Source organism: Amblyomma mixtum, chromosome 5 (assembly GCF_055824585.1).
Source record: "Amblyomma mixtum isolate Tamu chromosome 5, ASM5582458v1, whole genome shotgun sequence".
NCBI classification, from domain to species: domain Eukaryota; kingdom Metazoa; phylum Arthropoda; class Arachnida; order Ixodida; family Ixodidae; genus Amblyomma; species Amblyomma mixtum.
In genome coordinates, this window is record NC_143016.1 from 43529434 (window position 1) to 43554330 (window position 24897).

The 24897-nt window shown below is 47.4% G+C and overlaps 1 pseudogene; it reads right to left on the minus strand.

The window, feature by feature from the left end:
* Nucleotides 1–3605: 3605 nt before the first annotated feature.
* On the minus strand, nt 3606–23404 carry LOC149341932 (uncharacterized; annotated as a pseudogene).
* Between the last annotated feature and the right edge of the window lie 1493 nt (nt 23405–24897).

Sequence of the window (24897 nt, forward strand, 5' to 3'; positions counted from 1 at the left end):
CGTTTATTGGGTGAACAGCACAGTTGACGTTCTTGTACCCCAAATTCTGTACATAGATGTGCATTGCGTCAAAGTTGTTATGAATGATTGGGCTGCTTTTTATCTCTTTTTTTTTATTTACCAAAAGATAAATAAATAAATACACTGCCTCCTACAGGGAAGTAAGCTCCATTATAAAACCATTATAAAAAGAGGATTAAGCTGTGGCATACTGTGGCATTTCCTTTTAGAAGCCGGGCTATCCTCAACTATTGCGAGCATTCTGTCGTTGACTGGCACACGCAGAATCTCGTTGGATGCTTCTGTAGTGTTCGTCCTGTTGAAATTATACATGCAGCTGCCACACCATTTTGAAGGTTTCAAAAAACTGTCTTTCATTAACACTGAGCATCCGCCAAAGAGAATTCCACATTCAGGAGCCTTTCTAGGCTCCAAGAGAAGTTGCGGATTAATGCCGCGCTGCCTTTCAAGTATCTCCGCTAGCTCTCTGTTTCATGCAATAATGATCGACACCGCTGAAGACCACAACAAATATGCAAACGCACTCTTCATATTCACACGCGGTGGTGGCGACCAGACGAACTGTTGTCCTTTTTGTCCTTGTACACCCGATCAAGTGACTTCCCTATCAAAAAATCTAGTATGATTTCATATGTGTCTCGTATGAATTCATATGTGTTACATACGAGCCACATCTGCCCCTAATGTGTCTCTTATGAGATGATACAGGCAGCGTACGAGGTCACATGTGTCACAAATGTGTCTTATATGAAGTCAATCGACAGCATATGAGTATATGTGTCAACATATGTGCCTCGTAAGAACGTATATGCATGAGTGAGCGTATATATATGTATATATGTATGAACGTAAATCGTATGAGTATGAGCGATGAATCAAACGGACAGCTCCGTTTTGTACGGCCTCGTTATCCTTGCAATGGGTTCCAAATGACGGATGCGCACTCAAGTTTCAAGCGGATTAATGATTTGTCAGCAAGTAACTTTACATCTTGATGGGCGTGGTGAAGGTGACGTAAGCCTAGTTTTTTATAAGCAGATGAGATTAAATTTGTCGCATGCTCGCGCCATGACAGATCACTGCTGATAGTGATGCATATAGCTGTGTATATGATGGAACAAGCTGGACAGGAAGATCAAAAATTGTATGGTTGCGACGGCGATGAAAAGACATGAGCTTGCATTCAGTGGGTTTAAGGGTCACCAACCAAAGATTACACCACGCATGAATGCGGTTGAGGTTCTCCTGAAAGAATTCTTGATCGTTTATATAAGTAACTGTGGTTTAAATAAAGCAATCGTCGGCGAATAGACGCACTCGACATGATAGCCTTTGTGATAATTCATTAAAATAAATTAGGAATATGAGGGAGCCAAGGACAGTTTCTTTTCGGCACGCCTGATTTGACTGCTATACGATTAGAGGAGCAGTTATTAACGATAACGGACTCTGAGCGATGTGTGAGGAATTCGTTTATCCATGAAATAATGTCTGCGTGCAAGTTAAGTCGGAAAAGCATTAAAAGTAGAGGAACTTTATCGAATGTTTTGGCGAAGTTTAAGGTGATGGCATCAGTTTGTATGCTAGCATCGCTATTACGGAGAAGATCATGAAGTAATATAGCAAGCTGCGTCTCGCATGAATGACCCTTTCGAAATCCATGTTCGGATGGAGAGAAAAAAATAATGGAATCAAGATTCTGCATGACTTGAGAGTATATTACATGTTCCATGAGTTTACAAGAGATGCTAGTTAGCAAAAAAATTGGGCGGTAGTTACAGGGTGAACCCTTGGTACCTGATTTGAAGGCAGCAACGACGTTCCGCTCCTTCCAGTCATCCGGGATGATACCTCTTACAAGTGACTGAGAAAACAAGCATAGAAATTTAGAAGATATGTCTTTGGGGTTCCTAAGAAATTTTGAAGTAATTTCGTTGGTTGCAGCAGATGAAGAATTTTTAATTTATCAATTATGAACGAAATGCCGTTTGGAAGAAAAATGGTGGTTGGCTTCGCCAGCTCGGTAGCAGAAGGTAGTAAGGGCAATGGTTAGATTCAATCGTGAAAACAGATGAAAATGCTGCGTTGAACAAAAAGGCACACTCCGCATCACTGACAACGTCGCCGTTGCAGCTAGTAAGGGGGAAATCGCGTGATTGTTGCTTGTTTACCGGTTTCCCGAAATTTCCTTGGATTATTGTTTATCATTTTCGGCAGGTCATTATGAAGAAAGGTACGTTTGGCGCTTTTGGTCGCTGACAAATATTCAATATCAGTCGCGTAATATTCTTCCATTGCTGCGGCGCTCGGCCTAAGCTTCGCTGTACGGCAGAGCCGTTGCTTTTTATTTTTCAGTCTGTTGAGTGCTTTGTTAAACTAAGGGTTTTGGTTATCAGCTTTGATAATGCCCGTGTGGATATATTTGTTGGTTAGGTAATTAGTTTTATTCTTAACAATACTAATTTTCGTGACCATGTTTTGGTGAAAGCTTGCTCTAAATCAGAAAAAAAGGTGATTAATACGTTATTTATTCCTGCGTAGTCAGCTTTATCGTAAAGCATTAATGCTTTTTTTTTTAGCTACTCTCCTTCTATCCGGGGTAATATTAAACGTGGCGTGAATTACTTTATGATCACTGATTTCTCTCAGATAAGTACTAGAAGTTAGTCTCAGGGTTACTAGATAAAATCTGACCTAGGATGTTTTCTGATGTCCCAGTGACGCGTGTTGGCTGAGTTACTAATTGTGAAAGATTAAAATTAAGACATACGTCGACAAATCCACGGGGCTCTTGAGCTATGGCAGTGTGAGCTTGGCGATGCCAGTTAATAGAGGGATAGTTCAAGTCACCAAAAAGCATAACCCTTGCGCAGGCATACCTTGCTGTGAGTTGCAACAGAACGCTGTTAAGCTTACAAGGAAAGTCGGGGCTATTATGTGGTGGTCGGTAGCAGGCGCCAATTAGCGTTGTTACCGGTGCATTGTGGCATATTAGCCATAAAATTTTGAGGTCAGACGTGAAGTTCACAAGAATGAATGGTAGTTCTCGATTAATGGCAGTTAGGACGCTTCCTCCTCGAGAACCGTCACGGTCTGTGCGAAAAAGGCGAGAGTTCGCCAAGTCTTGTAAAAATTCAGAATCGCCGACATTAGTGTTTAGCCATGTCTTGGTTAGGACAATGTTGCTGTCCGATGACGAAACGAGGTTAGACACAAGCTGCCGTTGTGGAATGAAGCAGCGTATATTTGCAAAGAATACCGAAAGACCAAGGTTAGTCCGCGTGCTGGTGTTGGGGTGCGAAATTGAACGATGGGAGTGTGAATACTGTCTACGAAGAGATGCCTGATATGCGATTTCATTTGATGTTGGGCGATTTCCTTAACACACTGTGACGTCTCGTCAAAGAAATACCGTTTGGAACCGATGTCTAGCGTCTTATAGTGGAGGGTAAGTTTTGCACTCTTTTATTTTCCGAACGCAACCAAGTGCTTGCCAATTTGTTTTGATTAGTATAGCTCGAGTATGCAGTGCAAGTGAAGCACAACTTTACTGCCCATCCGGTGCTGCTTTGCAGGCTTATCCATCAGGCGGTCGAATCTCGCCATGCGGTCATCACGGCCCTTGCTTGCTCCCGTTCTTCACTTGCTTGGCTTTCGTTTCCGCCATTCCTTGCAGTGTCTCCATGATTGGAGGGAGCTGCTTCCTTTTCTGGTGGCTGCGCAGGAGGCGCTTCTGTTATGCTTGTCCTGTTGAAAGTAATTATGCACGTGTCACGTTATTTCCACGGTTTTGCACACATCACGTGAGTTCACTTACTCGGAACTTCCGCTGGCGACGATTGCCATCCCAGGCTCCATGAACAGCCTCGGACTGACGCTGTGTTCTTTTTCCAAGATATCAGCCAGCTCTCTGTGTGACGCGCAAATGGTCAAAACAACTCACCAGTTGAAGAAATAATCAAAACTTGCGCCTCGTGCGCGCAGCTGACACGTTGAAGACCGGAGGGATTATTGTCCTTCTTCCATTTCTTGTAAGCCCGGCCGAATGATTTCCACTTGTTTTCAACCCGAGTGGCCGTCATTTTACACAGGAACTCTTCATTCATGAGCTCCGCTATCTTCTTCCACAGCTGCTTCCTTGTAGGATGACTGCTGTGGAAGCCGCGGTTGAGTGTCTCGAAAACATGCCTTCTAGTAGCGATGTTACTGCAGCAGTCCAAGAGGCTGTTTCAAATGAGAGCGTTGCGCTCGCGTCCAGACTGGACGAGCTGGAGGACCAGTCAAGACGCGACAACTTAATATTCTATGGCATCTCTGACAATTCGTCAGAAACGTGGGCACAATCGGAAGCCCAGATCCAACACTTTCTTTCGAAGTGTCTCAATCTGAATTCCTCGGAAGTCGCGATTCACAGGGCTCATAGGTTAGGCAGCTTTGGAAATGGCAAAACATGACCTGTTATTGCTAAGTTTGCGTCCTATAAAACTCGAGAATATATACTTTCACAAAAATCAAAGTTTAAAGAAGAAGGCGTTTCTATCGGCGAAGATTTTTGTAAAGCAACCCGTAAATCGCGGAAAGCCCTTAGTGATTTCGGCAAGGCTAGCGGCCAATTCTATTCTTTACGCCACAACAAATTGATCATAGGTAAAAAATGCTACGATTATTGTGCAGCTACTGACGAAGTATGCGAAATCGGACCAGCCAGGAGTGCAATTACCCCAAAAAGAGACATCACACCACCAGGTTCACCCACCGCACATTCAAGCTCAGCATAGCTATCTCATGATCGAACGCAAACAGACTACATATCGCTTCTTTTCACTAATGTCCGAAGTGTCATCAACAAACGTACATCACTATCGTCACATATCGATGCATGCTCGGCTGATATTGTTGTGCTCACCGAAACTTGGCTCTCAGCAAAAATAAAGAATAGCGAAATACTAGACTGCGAAAAAACATACAAGTTTTACAGATACGACCGCGATTTCCGAACAGGCGGAGGTGTACTGATTGCCGTGAGCTCTGCTATAAATTCCTTTGCTATCTCTATCGATTCACCACTAGAAATCGTTTGCATCCATGTTAGCTTTCCAACGGGTGACCTTATCTTTTGCGCTTGTTATAGATCCCCATCCTCACCTACTACTTTTTGCGCCGACCTTCATGATGCCCTGAATAAATTAATTGTTCGACACCCGAAATCACACTTATTCCTACTGGGTGATTTTAACTTCCCAAACATAGTGTGGCGAAACCATCCTCCCATCCTCCGAGTGCACTAATTTTTTAGACACCTGCGCCGATTTTAATCTAACCCAGCTAATTAACAAACCCACACGTACCACCAGCACATCGTCTAATATTTTAGACCTCTGTTTTACTACTGCTCCAGATTTGGTCTCTCCGCCAACGTACCTAGAAGGACTGAGTGACCACTCACTGCTTCACTTCACAATTAAGAAGAATGTTCGTCCTAAGAAAATAGTTAAGACCATATGTGATTACAATGCCGCCGATACCACGTCCATCACAGCTGAACTAGAATCATTCATTGCCGACTACACTGAGAACTTTTCCGAACTTACTATTGAAGAAAACTGGTCCTTGTACAAAAATAAACTGATAGAATTAATAGATAGATACGTACCTAAAATTAGGATTGTCTCAAATACTACCTCTCCATGGTTTACCAAAACCCTACGCCGCTTATGCAACAAAAAGAAGCGTATTTTTCGTCGCGCTAAAGCATCTAACCTTCCTGAACGCTGGGCAGCATATCATCGCATTCATGCTGAATATTTAATGGCTGTTAAAGATGCTAAACAGAACTTTTTTGACAACACCCTCCCATCACTTCTGCAATCTAATCCGCGTAAATTCTGGAATATTGTTGGGGGCAAAGAAGATAAGGTAATTCAACTAACCCGTTCTGACAATATTTCCATTCCTCCGAACCAGTGTTGTTCCGTTTTAAATGATGTGTTTGCTTCCGTTTTCCAGAAAAGTGCTAATATTTTACCGCCTGTAACTACTTTCTCTTATTTGCCAATGGACCCTATCAGTATTGACTGGGTCGGTGTGCAAAAGTTGGTTGAAAACTTGAAAATGTCTTCTTCGCCCGGTGACGATGCAATCAGCTCTAAAATGCTGAAACTCTCTGAACCCTACTCTTCTATTATGCTTTCAATGCTTTTTTCCCAGTCACTCTGTTCCTCAGTACTTCCAGGCGATTGGAGGGTTGGCAAGGTTGTTCCAGTACCAAAATCAGGTAACACTCATTCTCCCGATAACTATCGTCCTATATCACTCACAAGTATACCATGTAAAATTTTGGACCATATCATATACTCTCATCTGATTGATTTCCTTGAGTCTAATTCCTTCTTTTCAGCAGAACAACACGGTTTCAGGAAGACATTTTCATGTGAAACACAGCTTGTATGTTTTACTAATGACCTTTTTGCTTACACTGACTTGAACATTGATGTAGACTGTGTGTTTTTGGACTTCGCGAAAGCTTTTGATACTGTTTCCCACGATCTCCTAATTCTTAAGCTTAGCATGCTTAACATTGACCCTAACGTACTGAACTAGATTAAAAGCTTCTTATCGAATCGAACTCAATATGTCTCTGCTAACGGCTGTTCCTCCTCTCACACCTCTGTGACATCCGGTGTACCACAAGGGTCGGTACTGGGACCTCTTCTCTTCCTAATTTACATTAACGATATTCCTGAATGCATTTCTCATTCTTCTATCAGGCTTTTCGCAGACGACTGCGTCATCTATCACAAAATATCTAACCAAACTGATTCTATTTATTTTCAGGATGATCTCACAAGCGTATCTAACTGGTGTGATAAGTGGTGCATGCAACTAAACGTTAATAAATATAAAACGATGCATGTGTCACGTCGCACTAACATCACTGATAACAAGCGTACTTATGTTCTTCACGACATTCCACTTGAATCAGTTAACTCCTACAAATACCTAGGTGTTCATATCTCATGTAACTTATCATGGCATAGACACGTCGAACACGTCGCAAATAACGCCAACAGGACTCTTGGATACTTGCGCCGAAATTTCTCTACCGCGCCTCTGCCGATAAAACTAACTCTTTATAAAACATTAGTACGACCAAAGTTAGAATATGCATCTGCAGTTTGAAATCCTAATATAATCACACTGATAAACACACTAGAATCCATTCAAAATCGTGCAGCACGTTTCATCTTAACTAACTATTCCCGTTACGCCAGCATTACTTCTATGAAAAACACACTTGCCTTACCAGACCTTTCTTCGCGCCGGAAGTGTTTTCGACTATGTCTTTTCCACAGACTGTATCACCATAACCCCCTGTTAAAAGATCATCTTTTTTTGAGCCCTTCATACATTTCATCCCGTTCTGATCATATATTTAAAGTCGGTGTTCCATTTTCGAGAACCAAATTGTGTCATGATTCTTTTATTCCTAAAACCAGCGTTGACTGGAACGACCTTCCTCCCTCCATCGCTGCCATTACCGATGTTGAGAACTTCAAGAAAACTGTGTTTTCTGCCATCATATAACTTGTTTTGTATAACTATGCACTGTATTTTTTTTTTGTTGTACCACTCCTTTCTGTAATGCCTTCGGGCCCTGAAAGTATGTGAAATAAATAAATAAATAAATAAATAAATAAACACAAAAGTACAAAGTATGGTTAAGAGCAAAACACGACGCTACTTGATGTGAATCAACTTCGCAGTGGCACTTGACTGTTTCCTTCAATACCCTCATAGTAGTAGATGTGTGCAGCCTTCAGGTATTCTGTTATCAGAATATCCCCCTATTGGCAGCCACACATTTGCAGCGCTGTCTGCGAAAAGAAAACTGAAACGTTGAGCTGCAAAACACTGCGAGCTATTCTAAAAATCGTTGCATTAACATTGTTGGTACTACTACAAAACGAGCAAAAATGCCCTGTGCTACTGTACGCATAATTCTTGCTCATATTGCCGGTGTTCGGAAACAGTAACACGCCATTATGGCATGCTGCAGATCATTTTGGACATAAGGATAACATACCCAAGTGCCCTGGTTTTTCTCACCAAGTCCTTCATCTCTGTGTATGTGGATATAAAAAAACTTGGTTTCCCTGGCGCTCCAAACCTGTGCCCCGTCTTCATCCGAAACGGTTGCCACCGGAAGGAACGCCGCGTCGCTCACATCGTCGTCGTCACTGGCGGGAGCCGGCGTCGGCGGTTGTGTCGGAGGTAGAAAAAATTCGCTGTGGCTTAGCTTGGTAATATCCGTACCTACGCCATGGTACAGCTGGTAGTGTAGCTGGTGGTGGTGCTTGTGGTTAGACTTGTGGTGATGCATCGGTTATACAATCCAATCCCATCCCATCCAATCCAATCCAATCCGTTCCATTCCATTCCAGTCCAATCCAATCCAATACACTCCTATCCAATCAAATCCAATCCAATGCAATCGAATCCAATCCAATGTAATCTACTCTAATCTAATCTAATGTAATCCAATCAAATCCAATCCAGTCCAGTCCAGCCTAATCCAGTCCAATCCAATCTAATGTAATCCAATGTAATCCAATCTAATCCAACTAATGCAATCAATGTCAAATGAAGGTCAGTGGTGGTCACCGCCGCGGCACGATGGTGGTCACCCTGGAAAGTGCAAGTAGTATTGCTTTCGCAATAAAAGTCTCATCTTCTGCCGCGAGCCGCACTGTCAAACGCTACTCGTCTAAGGCAGATACCAATATTCTGAATGTCTACACATCATGCCATGATGTCATAAAGAGAACTGGGACCTAAACCGATGAAACCAGGCCGTGTTCGTCGATCGTGGTCCCCCACTACAAGCGGCCACAAGTGGAAACAAAACCCCTCCCGACCAGTAACCACGCGTCTATCGAAAGCATGCAACGTCGCTTACGTGACGCCTCACAAATGCATCCGTTCGCGTCCTTCCCAAATGAATGGCCGGGGTTCTGAAGGGTTTTTCTCCTGGCTCCATTGACAATGTACGCAGCGTCGTCTGCTCTTCATGCGCTGGGTGCGACGAACGCCCTTTCCTGCACCTTCTCTTGAGGAAGTGCACGTCGGCCAAGCACTCGTGCAGACACCAGGCTTGGCAGAACAAGGGAAGAAGTGCAGGGGGCGCCGGAAAAGCGAGGACGGAGGTGCTGCACCCCTTGAACAGCCGAGTCGAGGAGGCCTCGAGACGCAAGGACCGGCTTTCGCTCTCCGCATGCGCATTTCGACGCCCCAAACTTCTTGGGAGACCCCAAGTCTTGGGGCCCCCTATTCTAAAGCTGCATATTAAGCATGCCCGTGGCAGCCGTGCGACTGGGACGTTCTGCTGTTAAGCACAAGGTTGTGGGTTGATCCTGGATGCAGCGATCGCACTTCCGTGATGGTGTGCCCAGATTCTGCAGCCTCGACTACAGCGCTCGTTGTTCTCCTGACTGTGAGATTTCGGCCCATAAAAGCCCAGGCGATCGAAATTCACCCGAAGCCCTTCTCCTGCGTGTACTTCTCGCTCACAAGGACCTAGCAATAATGATTACTTTGCTAGTGCCTGCAACAAAAAGAAATAAAAAAAGAAGGCGTCATAATTTTATTTTTTATACTGACTGCATCAACTATACGACAATGTGACTACTGCAGATGCCGAATTGCTTGCGGCGAGATGTCATATAGTTTCTTGCAGAAATTAAAATAAATTTAGTTGAAGCGCACCATAGAAGACGATGGGGTCAAATCATGCGCAAAATTTGCGTTTCTACTGCCTTAATTTTAGCTTAAGGGTATAACTTAGGTCTCGTAGACGTTCCCGCATGTCTTTTTTTGTGTGATTTCCTTAACCTAGCGGTACTCCACCAAGCAAACGCATGGGTCTATTTATTCCTCCTCTCGCCTTGCACGGACTCCTAAAAAGGAAAGAGAAAACAAAAATAGACTCATAGACACATAATCTGACTCATCGAACCCCCGTGGCCGCTCCGTCGGCAAGTCGTTTGCTTTCCAATGTTACGGAACAATATCGATTGTACAATTGAGCCCTTTGGACGTGAGAAGCCCGTGAATGTCATTCGGTGCACATGGTATCGTACCTAATTTCTGACAGCGGTATACCTGTATAGAGAGTTAATGAGCTCAGCTCAGCGTTTTGGTCGTAGTTCTCATCAAAACTGAGTAGCACTAAGGGAACGAACGACAAAAGAAATGTAATAAAACCGCAACGAAACGAACGCCTTCCGCACTCTCTACATACTAATAAACGGTGTCTCCTGCGCCTTCAGCGCAACCCTCGTCCTGCTCCACGGGGACAGTTGCGGAGCTACGTGCACATTCCACTCCTCTATCGGCGACGAGCTCAATATCACCGCCGCGTAACGCGCGCTGTGAATCGGCTGGGGAAGCGGAAGAAAGACGGGGATGGAAGCCAGCTGACGCCTCTCTCAGCCCCCGAGTCAGTCCGTGCTGGCCTGAGAGATAGCGGCTTGAGTACAAAGAAGAGGGAAAAAGTAGAACCGGGGGGCCATTAGGAAAAGAAGGAAAAAGTGGGGAGGGCGCGGGGCCAAGCACGCGAGCGGACAGCGCGAATTCCGCTTGACCGAGTCGCACAACAATGCGGCAACTCCGGAGGGGTCCGCGGAGGCCACAATGCGGCGGCGGCGACTCGCGTTTCCCAGAGAAAAACAACTGCCACAGAGAGAACGCGCACAGGAACGAAAACGCGTACGACGAAAATGCGCCCGGAATACGACCGAAAGAAAGAAGAAAGGAAAGAACAGGTGGCGAATGCTGCGGTGGTGTAAGAAGGAAGGCGGGGGTGGCTGTGGTTAGATAGCTCCAGAGCAGCACGCTGGAAGAAGGCGGCAACCCCGCAATTTCGCCGGGTGCCCGCCAGAGGCCGCCGATGTCGCCGAGAGGGCGGCAGAAGCTTATTCTGCCACCGTAGCTGCTGCTGCTCCTGATAGAATTGGCGGCGACCATGATTCGATTTCGCGCGGGGACACCGCGGCCCCGATCGACCAGCGGTCGCCAGATAGGCACCACGAGGGCGAGAAAGAATCGAGTCCGACGCGGGACCCTTCGCGAGATGCCAGAGGAAGGCTCGAAAGAGAAAAAAATAAATAAATAAATGGAGGTGGAGAGCATAACGAAACGGCCAGCAAGCCACCCAAGTGAGAGATAAAAGAAACGGACGAGAGGGGGCGCCAGCGGTCGCCGCAGAGAAGGGGCTGACACGGGAGCGCGTGTATTCGATTGTGACCGACCAAGTTCTGGGGGGGGCGGGGAGGTGGGGGGGGGGGGGGGGGGGGGGCAAAAGAATTGCAGCACAGTGGCACTCGCTCTCTTGCGATGCTTCTTTGTGCGAGCCCTCACGTACACAGGCGTTGCTGAACCTCGGACTCGACTCCGTAGCCGACCCCAGCGCGTGCCCGCTTTGACTTCGATCCTTTCACTTGTTTCCATCTTTCCACTCTGCGTCTGTACTCACCTTTTCTCTGTTACGTTCTTATCTTTCGGATTCCCTCAGCCAGTTGTTTCATTGTGGTGTGTGATTGAGTTACGCCTCATTCTATTTGCGCCCCTTTGCGTTTTCTGCGTGAACCTTTCCCTCTGCCATCGAGGCGTGCTTTGTGTTGTAGCCCCGAAATCCTTTCCGGGTCTTGGTGATTGAATCGCCGTAAATAAAAACAGCGGTTCTTTATCACGTTCTGCCAGCACACGTGACGGGTTCGCACGCAATGCATTTTGTCTTCTCTTTTTCAATCAAACTTCCCCTTTCAATCGCATGTGGAGTTAGCCACTGCGCTTTAGTTTGTTCCTTGGGATGGAAGTAGCTCAAAATCGCACAAATTCTAGCACTGACTTTTTTTGCGGCTTGTTTATACTTCACGTTTGATTTTCTTGATTAGCAACTGCGCCTCTCATAGGTGACCACTACCCCGCATATTATTTGGTACAACGTATTTCGTGCGCATGCCGCCGCGCTGGTACTGTCATTTTTGTTCTCTTGCCGTTACTATGGGGCACTTAGTTATCGGCAGACGTGAAGCGGACAAACTCTGATGAAACATGTTGCAAACCTTCTAGTTTCGATCATTTGTTGCCCTTGATATGCGCACTTAAAAATCAAAATGCTGCTGCTGTTAATTAATGTCAAGCTTTACCAGCCTTGCCAGCCTGTATGCCGTCAAATGGCGCCTAATAAAACTATAATCATCACCATCATTATTAGCCATGTTACGTCAACTGCAAAACGAGTACAGTGCTTGCAACAGGCGGTGCTAGTTTTCCAGATAAATTGCTCGGCCTTCTTCCATTGCCTGTCCTCCAGTTAGCTCTCAGCGGCGCCAGCCATGGTTATCGTGTCGCAGACGGTATCTTATGTCCCTTCCAGACCCGCAGCTACCTCCGGCTACGCTTCCTTTCGCTTGGAATCTACTCTGTTAGCCTAGCACAACAGGTCGTCGACTCTGAATTCCATATCCTGTTCAAGCCCATTTCTTCATGGCAATTTTCGCAAGGAGATCCGTAACTCGAGCTTGTTCGTAAGAATTCACTCTCCTCGCTGTCTCTGTCTCGACGTCACTCCGATGTCGTCTCTCTATCCATAGCCCGCCACGCTGTCCTCAGCCTTTTTCCAAGTCCTTTCATTGGCCCCAAGTGATGGCCCAGTATAGGCGAGCACTGGCAGGATACGACTGTTACACTGTTTTCCGTTGAGGCACAACGGTAAGCTGCAGATCGTAAGTCAAGATATCCAGGCAAGTAAATTCCAGTCATTGTTATTCTCCTGATATTTCTCCTCCATAACCAAAAAATAAACATATAAGTTTTCAAGCCTATATAGTAGTGTTTGTTTTTTTGTTTTTTTTCAGGTCCTCGATTATGTACGACGATTCCATTCCCGGGGTACAGAGGAGGGCAACGTCATCCTCATATCAGAGTCCGCGTTTAACATGGAGGTGAAAGCCATCCAATCACTTCCAAAATTGTGAGTTTGGTTTCCTAAGTACAACGAAAAAATAAACGAGACTATAATATTGAAACCCAGCAGACGTGGGCGGTTCGTGAACAGGATATAGCACAAACCGTAGAGGACAGACGCCAACGCAAGCCATGCGTTCGTACTGTTCCGGGTTATTGTTCCGTACAATTAAGCGTGTCTGTTCGAAAAGTGTGAAAGTGTAGGAACTATCGAGATTTTTTTTTTTTTTTCATTTACCTGCAACCTGAAACCGCAGTTACAATCGTTTTTCACAGGTTCGCTTCTTGCTGTGCGGGGACACTCTTCATTCGAGCGGTCATAGACAGACACGTAGATAATCTTCCTTCGTTCACTTCCTGCGGTCGTTAAATCAATGACTTCTTAACACAACGTTCCTCATAATTTCCTGGATTTATCCTGAAGCAAGCTCTTCGATCTCCTCTCGCGTGTAAAGCTAAATAACAAGTAGTCATTGTGGTCTGCGAAAATGACGGAAAGACTAAACCAAGGAGCAGAAAAGAAGTCACGCTCAGTACTTGCATTTTAACCTTCATTTAGCAGGGGAAAAAAATGATCGTGCACGACACAGGATGGACCCTGAACGCCTGAGAATCAGTGAAAGGAAAAGACTTGTTACGAACAAGTGAGCAGAAGAGCAAACGAATGGAAAAGAGAAGCAAGACGGGCAGGGAGAAGAATAAATGGCGCGCATATTTATCATTTTGCAATTACGAGATGGTAGCGACATCTTCCACTTAGGAAGATGAAGCCGTGCACGTGTAAAAGCGCATGCACCGGGCATAGGTCCGCAAAGGCAAGCAGCAGTCAGCGACGCTAACATAAAAAAAACACGCGCAGTTAGCTCCGGAAGAGTGCGCCTTTATGTCCTGCGGCTTATTTTTTCCTTCGCGGACGCTGGGTACGAACTCTAGAACAGCTCCCTTTATGCTCTGCCATTTCACCTGCTTTTTCTGCCTGCATTCTTAAAATCGCTGAGCCTGTGTACGCGTTCTTTCTTCTTCGTACCTGTTCTTTTTTTTCTCTCTCTCTCCTTTGCTGCAATTTCCTTATATACATCCAGTGTTAACCTATGAACCCTCTTGGGTGCGCTCCTCTGAGTACTTGAATTTAACTTTCTCCTATTTTTTACACACCAGAAACAAACTCCTGTGCGTTTTTTAGAGCCACCTAACGACTTTTTGATTTTTTATCTAGGCGGAAACGTATTTTTTGTTCACTTACCTTAACACTGGCCTTAGGAACGGAACACATAAAAAATGATAATTGCCTTCGTCGTTACGACATGTTGGCGTACGCTAGAGCGTCTGAAAGCGGTTTCCTCGCTATTGCACGTCGGCGATGCATTCTTGCGTCCAGGTTTCCTCGAGGTGCTTGTTTTGTTTTTGTTTCCTTCCATACTTGACGAATACAGGCGCGTTGAAAAGGAAATCACAAATGAGGAGAACGGAAGTGTAGACGCAAACATGCGACAGATAATCTTTTTTTCGCCGCCCGGGCTTAGTGAACACGGTGTTGATAAGGACACCGATGGGCCAGATAGCAATAAAGGAAACAGTGCAAAATGGCTGGTTGCACATAACGAGCAAGAATAATCAATTGACTTTCTTATCGATGACGAAAGAATTCTGACTCTGTATTTGAGTTTTCGGTTTCTAACTTTTTTTTCTCCCTACTTACTTCTTAGCATAAAGACCGATTTTCATCAAAATCCGTCGTATATACAGATGAGGCATTTTGTCGATAATCAAAGAAGGCTGAAAACAATTGTCCCTTCCGCCTCGGGAAAAAGTGGTGGCATGTTTTGTCGTACCTTTGTCTCTTCCAGTGAAACTTGGTGCTGGGCACATAGAAAATGACGCCAGGGAGTGAATCAGCGAACCCTCAGTCGGCATAAGCTCGAATTCTTAGAAATGTTTTTATAACAAACTGATTAAATCCCAGCGTGCCGTGAGAGCGGTAAGAGAACCCAAATGAGAAAAAGCTGTGACGTCGTCAAGAGTTCTTACGTATGTGTGTGGGCTCTTTCAGCGAGCAATAATACCATATCACACTAGCGTTGCTGTGTCGCGTCATTTTTCTATTGCTGTAGTTGTCTTTGCGCTCTTTTACGTCCAACGTGTACCTTGACTGCATGCCAAGAGTACCGAAGAAGCCGCAATTATGGCGAGAAAGATAGAAAAAATATGTCACGATGAGTTGGAAGGACCCGGTTGTAGGCCAGCTGGTAGGACATCGTGAGGGACGGGACAGAGGCAGGCGGCAGCACAGGGCGACAGACACGCGGACGGTGGTGAATTCGGGGCCGCTCTCCGCCAGGGTGGTCAGCAAGCGCTGCTGTCGCGCCACCGTGTCTTGAGATTGTGCTCGCTACATTTTATGCTGGACGAACAGGCAAGCAGCCACACTGGTGCATTCTCATTGGTATAGCTGTCGTGAAAAAAATGTGAGTCCTGAAGAGAAGATAGCTCCTTGCAAAAAGCAAAAAAAAAAAGGCCGTAATAGCAACGAACTGCGTCATCGATAGGGTCATTTTTCTCCTTCTTCATTTGAGACATAACACAAATTGGCCGCCGCGGTGGCTCAGTGGCTATGGTGCTCGGCTGCTGACCCAAAAGACGCGGGTTCGATCCCGGCCGCGGCGGCTAGAATTTCTTTGGAGAAGAAATTCTTGAGGCCCGTGTACTGTGCGATGTCAGTGCACGTTAAAGAACCCCAGGTGGTCGAAATTTCCGGAGCCCTTCACTACGGCGTCTCTCATAGCCTTAGTCGCTTTGGGACGTTAAACCCCATAAACCAAACCAAACATAACACAAATTCGTCGTGATTAGGCGCGAAGGTTTCCGATTTCCACAATCATTGTGTTTACAGGAGTGCGGATACGAAGCCAACTGCATTATTTTTTGCTGATAACAAACATGACGCTACTTGCCGCGGTGGCTCAGTTGTTAGGGTACTGGGCTGCTGACACGAAAAACGCGGGTTCGATCTCGGCCGCGCCTGTCGCTTTGAGACGTGAAGCACCCATAAAAAAAGAAAAAGAAACATGGCGCATTGACTGGGCGCAGTCACTAAGCCCCAGCATCCACCCATGCTTCGCAGTCTTGAGGCTATAGTAAAAAAAAAAAAAAAAGTTGCATTATTTAGCGGCCTCTTTAATGACTAAGGATCAGCCCGCTGGTCTGTGGATCTTACCGATGCACAATTCATTAACATCTTAAATACGGGATCTCCGTATATCTGCTCTTCTTAGACCTCCATAGTTGCTTCAAGTACCTGCAGTCAGCTTTTGTTGGCGTCTGTGACGGATTTTATTTCACAAAAAACACTTACACAAGACAAAGGCACCTTGACTAACGTAACATTCTAAAGCCTGACGCTGGTGACTTTTACGATTCGTTAAGATTGCGCAAGCGCTGCACTGCCTGGAAAAAAAGAAAAACATTGCGTCTGTTTACCTTGTCTTCCAGCGTAGGTGTGACAATTCTCCAAGGTGGCAGACAAGGGGTCAGTTTCGTTAATATGCACCTACATAGAATACTCCAACAACTCCCGAATTATTCTCTCTCTGTGAGTAGTTTTTTTTTCTTTTTTATACAGTCCAGCCAAAGAAACAGGGCACTTCATTTTCACAACAAGTTGTTCACAAATACAGCTCCTCAAACGGACCGGGAGTGAGCTCCTCGTCGAACGCACCGCTCTTTATGCCTTTATTCGCGCAGCGGCCGGGCCACGCTGCCGGTTCATCGGCGATTTCTTTCCGACGTGGGCAGCCATTAGCTGACCGCTCTATGCTTCAGCTGCATATACATCACCCCCGACGGCGGTAGCAGCGCGGGGTTGACTCAGCGCGGCTTGCCGCCGTAATCACTCTCGATCGCGGGGGAGGTCTCCCACGCTTGGCCTGACGCTTTGAATCTGCTCCAGTTTTCTTCCCTGCCCCCGTGCGTGTGTTAGCTTGTGTGTACTTCTTCCCTGGGAGTGCGCGCTACGTTCTTCGTCTCTTTTTTCCGTTAGGGTTAGCGGCGCCCTTTCTCCCTCCCATATTCAGTTCGCGGTTTCGTTTTTACCTTTCTTTTCCTTCTTACTCCCTTGGATGCCGAGCATCCGTCCGATGTGCGGTGCTGCGTCCCAAAGAAGATGGATGTCGCTGTGACGTTGGCTGACCCTCGCCGCATCGCTTGTCCATAGCTCACGAGCTACAGCCGTGGCTCGGCAGAAGAGGACGAGGAGGAAAGGAGACGTCCACCATCTTCCCGCGAGAAAAAAAAAAAGGAGACGAGAGCTGGAAACTATGCGAAAGAGCGTCAGCGCTGCCCTGTCTTGACCTTTCGTGGAATCGATATACACTGCTTGCGGTCGGCATGTGTTCAGGAGACCTGGTTCCGAGCGTCAGTCGACCGCTTTTAGCTAAGCGGAAAACCATGCAGTCATGGCACTTCGCATTTACGTTTAGTGGTAGTTTAGTCGTAAGTAATTTCAAAGTGAGAAAGGGCATTCAAAAGCTGTCCGAAACTGGCATATGCGTGCTGATTGCACGGTGCTCCGGTTTAGAATTGTGCCCAACGGCAGTGAAGTGTGTTACACATTCGTGTAACACACTGGAAGCTCTGACTTGCTGGTCGGGTGCACAGGTCGCACACCTTGATTACTGCCAAACACTCAACACTCATGTCAGACATGTTGCTTATTCCCATATTATTATTTTATCTTATTTTCTCCACTTCACAACCAGTCGCAACCGCGGCTGCAAGATTAAGCAGTTACCATGTGACTGGACTCGGCTAAGAACGTTTGCTGGCATGGAATGAAGAAGCTCGTAATGCATCTGTTCTGAGGGGGCACGCGAAAAATTACTTTGCTTTGAAAGCTGCAATTTTCCCAAAGTAAACCACCTTGCGGTCTCCGTCACGATGCCTGCGCAGCAAGTCTGTAGTTTTCATATCTCTGTCCGCGTTTGTCGCGGAGGTTGCATACCGCTTATAGGCTCCCTCCAGCGAGAGAAATGAATGCACGAGAGTGAGCCCCTCCACGGCGCCAAAAAAAAATGAAAGGCCACCCACACGACCACATGCCCGCTGGGAGGCAGGGGAGGAACCGGCTCATCATTCTCCTCCGCTCCCAATGCATAATAAAGAACGCCCGCCCGAGCTTTGCCAGAGGAGCGGACCCCAACTATTAAAACTATTACGCTTCAAGCGCCGAGCGCCGGCCGAAACGGAGACCGATGGGTGGTCGGGGGTCGGCGGCGTGCTCCCAGCTGATAAGAGCATCAACCGCTTGCTCTTCGCGCCTCTGGTTTCGGCTTTTTCTTTTTCGCCACTGGACGCCACATTAAGCTCAGCGGAGAGATTGCGGGGACCACCGCGGAGTGGCGGATTCTAGAGGGCGCTATAGTAGCGATGACTGCGCCGCCTTTCAGCGGATTCTGCCCGTATACTCTGTGCATGTGCACGCTCCATGAGCGCGTCGTTGGGAGTGTCTCTGCTATTGTCATTACGCAGCGCTATCGGCTATGCCTCACACGTTTGACCGGTGTGTCCTGGCAGCGAATTAGAATACTCGCGGACGCCTTCCGCACGTGTATAGCCTGCCTTTAGGTAATGATACATTCCAGCGGAGCTGCTGCAGTCCTCGACCGGTTCTGACGGTGAGGCGCGTGCTTGGAGGTTTCCTTCGATTCAGGTGCCGTGTTTGCTTGTCTATTGGTCGATATGTCGTGCAGGTCTCACAACTTATATTTGGGAAACGGAAAAGAGAAAAAAAGTTGGAATGTCCTGTCCATCAATAAGTACAAGCTGCGAGCTAACAACGTCCAATTACTGAGTCGACCGAAGTAAGCGCATTACATACTGGAGGTGCGGTGGCGCTAAGGAAACTCATCACAGCAGAGGTGCTCCCGCTTTTTTCCCCAGTATCTGACAGACTTTGCGATGACGTTGAAATCTCTTTTGGTGACTAAGTTGATTAAGCTCACTGGTCACTGACCAAGAACAAAAACAATGACGTTTCAGGAGGCTACCTTGTTCACAATGAGGCAACCGGCTGGAAGTCCTCGGCTTCTGTACCACTTAGTACTCTTTTCAGTGATTTGGCACAGATACGATGTTGGGTGCCAACGCTCTTGTTTAGTGTGTTAGCTAGCTGTCTGGATGGCATGCGACTCGAGGTTTCGACGGGCTGATGCATTCTTTTCCGTTGCCACTGTATACATCTTTGGTTCGTCCCAGTTATTACAACGGAAGTGAAAACGAAAAATAGTGATGACGGAAAAGAATGTGTCGCCCCGGCTAAACTTCGTGACACTTATCATCCAGAAACGCCAACACACTAAACAAGAACGATCGCTCCCTGCATCGTATCCATGCCAAATCAATGAAAACAGTACTAAGTGTCACCGAAACCCGGGGACGTCAAGCCGGTTGCCCCACTGTGAACAAGGGAGCTGCAGGGCTCATTTGTTTTTGACATCGAGAGGTCATTTGGTTTTGACCATGGTCAGTGACCAGTGAACTTCATCAGCCATGATTCCTGGCCAGACGGTATGCCGTCAAACCATCTACTACTCAATGCACGCCATCAATATGAACAACCGGCCGTCACCGGAATACGTCATTTTTTTAAGCCCCTCAGCAAGACTCGCTGCCTACCGCACGCACCGGTGTTTCAACCTCGATGGCAAGCCCATTCAAGTGTTTCCGATATCGTTGCATCGGAAGAAACCGGCAGAAACACGATTTGGTCTCTAGGTAGTTGCCGAGGCTGAACGTCATCTCCTTCACGCACGCATTGAAGAATGCAAGCTAAAAAGAAGCGGCAAAAAATCGACCTGGTTTCCACAAAACGACAATTGGAATTCATCTCTCCGGACATTTTGGCCAGTGTTCAGCTGGTTGCGAACCAAGAAATGCTCAGAACAGAGGAGGGGCACTTGAAATCTTAGGATCAAAAGCTCGAAGCATTACTCGCTGCAAAGGAAACCGCCATCGTTTCCACGCCAATCTTCGAGACATGGAATTTGTCGTCTTGCAAGGTGAAGCCCCCTGAAGCCAAGGTACTGAGCCGAGGCTTCAGTGTCAACCAAGGGCAGTCTCTGGACCTGCGAAAGGTTGCATGCGCCGTAGAAAGGGCAGTACGACTTGTGGAACGAGATGTTCAGGACCAAGTTCTAAAGAAGGTGATAGGTGTGTTGTCCCGCATGAAGAAGACGTCATCAAGTTAGTCCTTTGATCAAGATGAACGCTCGGCAATCCGGAGCCTGCAGGCTAACATAGATATAGCCATCCTACTGGCAGATAAGAGTAGTGGCACAGTTATCCTTGACCGCTCTTTATACGGAGAAAAAATGGGGGCCATGCTCCAAGATTAGACCACTTACTGCCGGCTCCCGAAAGACCGTACGCCTAAAGGTGGATTCACACGACGGACCGCTTCACGGACCAATCGGTCACGTGATGTCTGACGCGCGGTCCCCCCGTCCGCGGCGAGCATTCACACGACGGGAGGAAGCAGCAGACGACAGCGCGGACGAGCCAGTCGGATTGTCGCATTGTCGGCGTAATCGTCTCTGTGCGTATCCCACAGAGCGGGAAAACTTTCCACAAGGGCAAGAAAAAAAAAAGGTTGCGTCATCTGTAAACCTAGAACCGTACGAACAAGACGCGCTTTGGCTGTTAGAAAGTTCGCCAAGTGGTTCCATCTTCGCAGCTGTCAACAGGACTATGCAGTTTTTCGCGCTCTCATGTACTTTGGTTCGACCAGAGGCTTGTATTGGATTTTGTAAGCTTGCTCGTTGCCAGACTAAACAGTTTAACCGCTACTGCTTTGAGAGTCACGGCCAAGGATCTCAAGCGATCCGAAGTGTGAAAAGGTCTCTCGGCCATATCACGAATCGCTGCTCGCGAGTGAAGCGGAGCAGCAGGAATCAGTGACGTAGGGTCACGTGATGCCCATCCGCGAGGGCACTTCGCGATTTGGTCCGTCGTGTGAATCCAGCTTAAGGTGCAGAAACCTCTTCAAAAGATGTTCGCAGAACTCTTCAACGGCCTCCCCCTGTCCATGAAACGGTTTTATTGTCAGCTGCTGTGTACGAGCGGCCTGCCATATACCGTGACGTCACCACTTGATGACGTCACACACAATGAAGTACTGATTACTAAGTAATGGCTAATTACTGGCTAATGACTTAATACTAATCAACTGCTGATTAGTGACGCTTCGCCTTTAGGAGTGGAACGCGACAGCGTGTTGTAGCGCTGCCAGGAAGTCCACGGAATGCCACCACCCGTTCGGCGCGCCGCCTTGCCGTTGGAAACAGCTTTGAACGCAACGCATTTTTGAGGGGAGAAAATGGCTCAGATCTCGGTGTAGATCTTGCGAGTATGTTTTTGCAGGCTGGTTGGTGCCTAAGCATTCTGGGTTTTTTGCGCAAAAGACACGACACAAAAGAAACGAGGTAGACAGGACGTGTTAGATCTTGCCCCTAGCAAAAATAGTGCGCGGTTTCACTTCACCCATTAGCAATTCGTATATAGTGGATAGAATCGCCATGCGTGAAAGCTCGCGGGACTCAGCCAATGTACAAAATGACGCAAATGAGAGTCAAACTATGTCGCCTCTGTGCCGCCCGTGTTACCGCGTCTACTGCTGTGAAGCAAGCCATAATATACACTGCAGCAAAAAAAAAAAAAAGAAATGCGTATCAGCGGCGTACATACGTCACAGCGCGGATGCCTTGAATCGCAGCCGTTGGTGGCCAGCGACGATGAAACAGTGTAGGCCTTGACGGCGAAGGCATGCGTTTTGTCTGCTTCCGCATCAACGCCATTAGACCGTTTTAGCTGTGCGTCCGCAAAAGCTGTGCACCTTACGCGCACTGTTTTAGTTGGGAGGGGCTAGCGTAGCGCCCTGGAAGCCTAACACACTGTGGCGCCATCTAGCGACAGCAAGTCAAAGCTCCTGAACAGTGTGCTGAAGAATTTTTTTCTTAATTTATTAATGGTAGTAATGGTTGCATTCGAAGGCTTTGTTTTTTGTTTTTCATGTAAATCAATTCAATGAAATGAAAACAAATTCTAGTGCAATGTTGGAGAAGTACTTTAGCGGGGGTCGTTGCTATGACGACAGTGTACGCCGTATATAGTTAGGCTTAACATGAAGAAATTCTTGAATTTATGTAAAGAACGATGACTATTTCTCGCTTATATCATTACGGAGGGGTGATAATGCGCAAAATAAAAGTGAATACAACCGTTTAGAGCGAGCTATCGCGTCTAAAAATGCAGCGGTGATGCAGTATTTGGTCCGAAGCAGGTATGCAGGGCTCCGCCATGTTGCCAACGTTAACGACGCAAGCCAAGCAAGCAACGTAACGGTAACGCAAAGTCCGCTCGCTTGCGTACGTACGCAAGACGCAGGGCTCGCGCTTGCGTTCTGCCCTTGCGGACGCACAGCTAAAACGGTCTATTGCCGACGCGTGGAAGGTATCGTCAGTGACGTGGGGCAATTCCTCTAAATTATTTCGCCCCATCTCGTGACCGCTTGTCGGGAAACGTTGCCCTTGTGTCATAGGGCAGCTCCGCCATAGCGGACTTGGTGCGCTGAATTCAGTTAATTAACGCCTGACGATACACAGCCGGGCATGGGCTAAGCGGAGCCGCCTCAAAGCACTTGCTCAACACAAGATGGCTGCGTGTACAATGTTGCCAGATGATTTTGCACATGCCCTATTTTTTCTATCAAGAGCATCTTGTACTGTCATTTGAAGCCATGCCTAATTACAAGCTCTGTATACTGGAAACTATTCTTATTTACTAATACTGCTCTACCACTCAGTCTTTTCCTATTACCAGACCGTAACACACGACGTGCATTAAATGGAAATTTCTGCTTACCTGCATGTCGCAATGCATACGGGACGCTTAGCTAGATATTCCGGCGCAAAAGTTTGGAACACTGTTCCTATTGTTGCGGAGCTTACAAATAACTGTGCAAGATTTTCATTATTAGCAGTTAGGAATCCTCCCCCCTCCTTTTTTTTACAGGCTACGATACAGGATAAGAATAAATTTACTGGATTCCATCTCTGCTGCAGCGGACGAAGGCGGGAGTACCCTGCGCCTTGTTGTGTGCTCGTGGGCCCCGTGATATCTCGAGCAGGAATCAGAAATCTCGGCACGTCGGGTGCTCCATCTGGGAGCGAAAAAGCTCGGAGGCTGCGCCTTCCAGCTCAAAGCGTGGCAGCTGCTCCTCGCTGTCAAGAGGATTCGTCCTGTCGCCAAACACATATTCGCGTTGCTCGGCGAGCATCTCGAGGCGGACCAAGCGCAGGGCAGCCATGCTGGACAAGATTTCGATAAGCATGCTCGCAGCAGCATTGGTTCCAGTCTATTGGAATCTAAATTTTCTGTCCTGTTCCATCCTAATTTCTTCCATGCAAACGACTCAGCGCTAGAGAAGATTAAAACACCGATGAGCTTCGATTGAACTTGATGATTGGAATAAGTTATCCCCGTCTCTTTCATTTCGACAGTGGGTCGTTTGGTTCCAGCTATAAGTGAGCGGGTGTCCCTCCTGGATAAATTGTGCGCTGTTTTTGTATGTTAAGCGAGCATTTTTTTAAGGAGTGACAACTAAACAGTGTTTCCCCACCGATACATGGGACAGAGCTTGCTTGACAACAGCGGCACCAAGAGCAACAGCTTTCCAGCTGCTGGGTTTAGTGCACAGTAGCTTAGAAGTATCCGTGACCGTGGCAGAAGAGTGAGTCAAAAGGCAGCAAGAGCCAGAAGAGGCGCTCTGTACAAGCGCGGTGTCAGTTAGCGGGCTTCCTTCTCGTGGTGCTCCCTATTGACATGCCAGCAGAAACGGGTCGCCTTGTGTTTTGAGCATGAATTAAGTACGGCTGTGTGCAAAGCGGTGCGCGCAGATACAACGGGGGTTCCAAGCAAGAGAAGCCACCTTGCCTTTCGAACAGCCCTTTGTCACCAGACAAGAAAAGACGCCCCGCCTCCATTCAAGAAGCAAAGTGTCCCGTCGGCGGACGCTTGAGCGCCGCACGTGGTGACCGAGAATTGCCATTGTTGCGAAAGCGATGCAGAACAGGCAGGCTGAATGCAACAAACAGCTCCCGCCACTGGCAACACGAGCGTTCAAGCCACAGAGGGGGCACAACTCCGCCCGGACAACAACAACAGCCGCCTCGCACGCGCAACGGAGAAAGAGCGGCGGTACAGCTGCGCAAAGCACAAGAAGAAGCAGCAGCTCAGACCGCACTTGAACCGCTTCCCCTCCCCGGTGGCTGTTGACGTCCAGGGCTCAACCCCCCGCAGTTCCGAAGAACGAACTCCTTTTGTTTCAAAGCGAAGACTAGCGACCGTTTTTGTTCTTGGGCTCTGACGGTGTTGATGTTGTTTCGAACGCGCGCATGGGGCGTTCGGTCGCGTGTCGGAGAGCCGCCAGACCGCGGCGCGTGGCTGGTGACGCCGCTCTTGTTCGGATGCCACGAGAGGCGCTTCGCGACGCCAAAGCGGCAGCTGGCGGTGACTGGACGTATTAATCTCTGAAGTGCGCGCAGCGGCTTTTGTGAGTGCGGTGTGCGCGTGCGAGCGCCTCCTACGTGCATTGGACTCGTTGGCAAACAACTTTGCTGCCTTTTGAGGCGCACGCATGTCGTCATCACCGTCGCAGGGTGTTTGAGGATTAGTTTATCGACGCCATTGTTCATCGGTTCCGACATCGAGTTAGGGGCGGCAGCGTGACGATGATGGCCTCCGTGCCGCGTTCTACGGCGGGCTGCGTTTAACAAGGCTCGAGAGGTCTTCGCTCTCTAC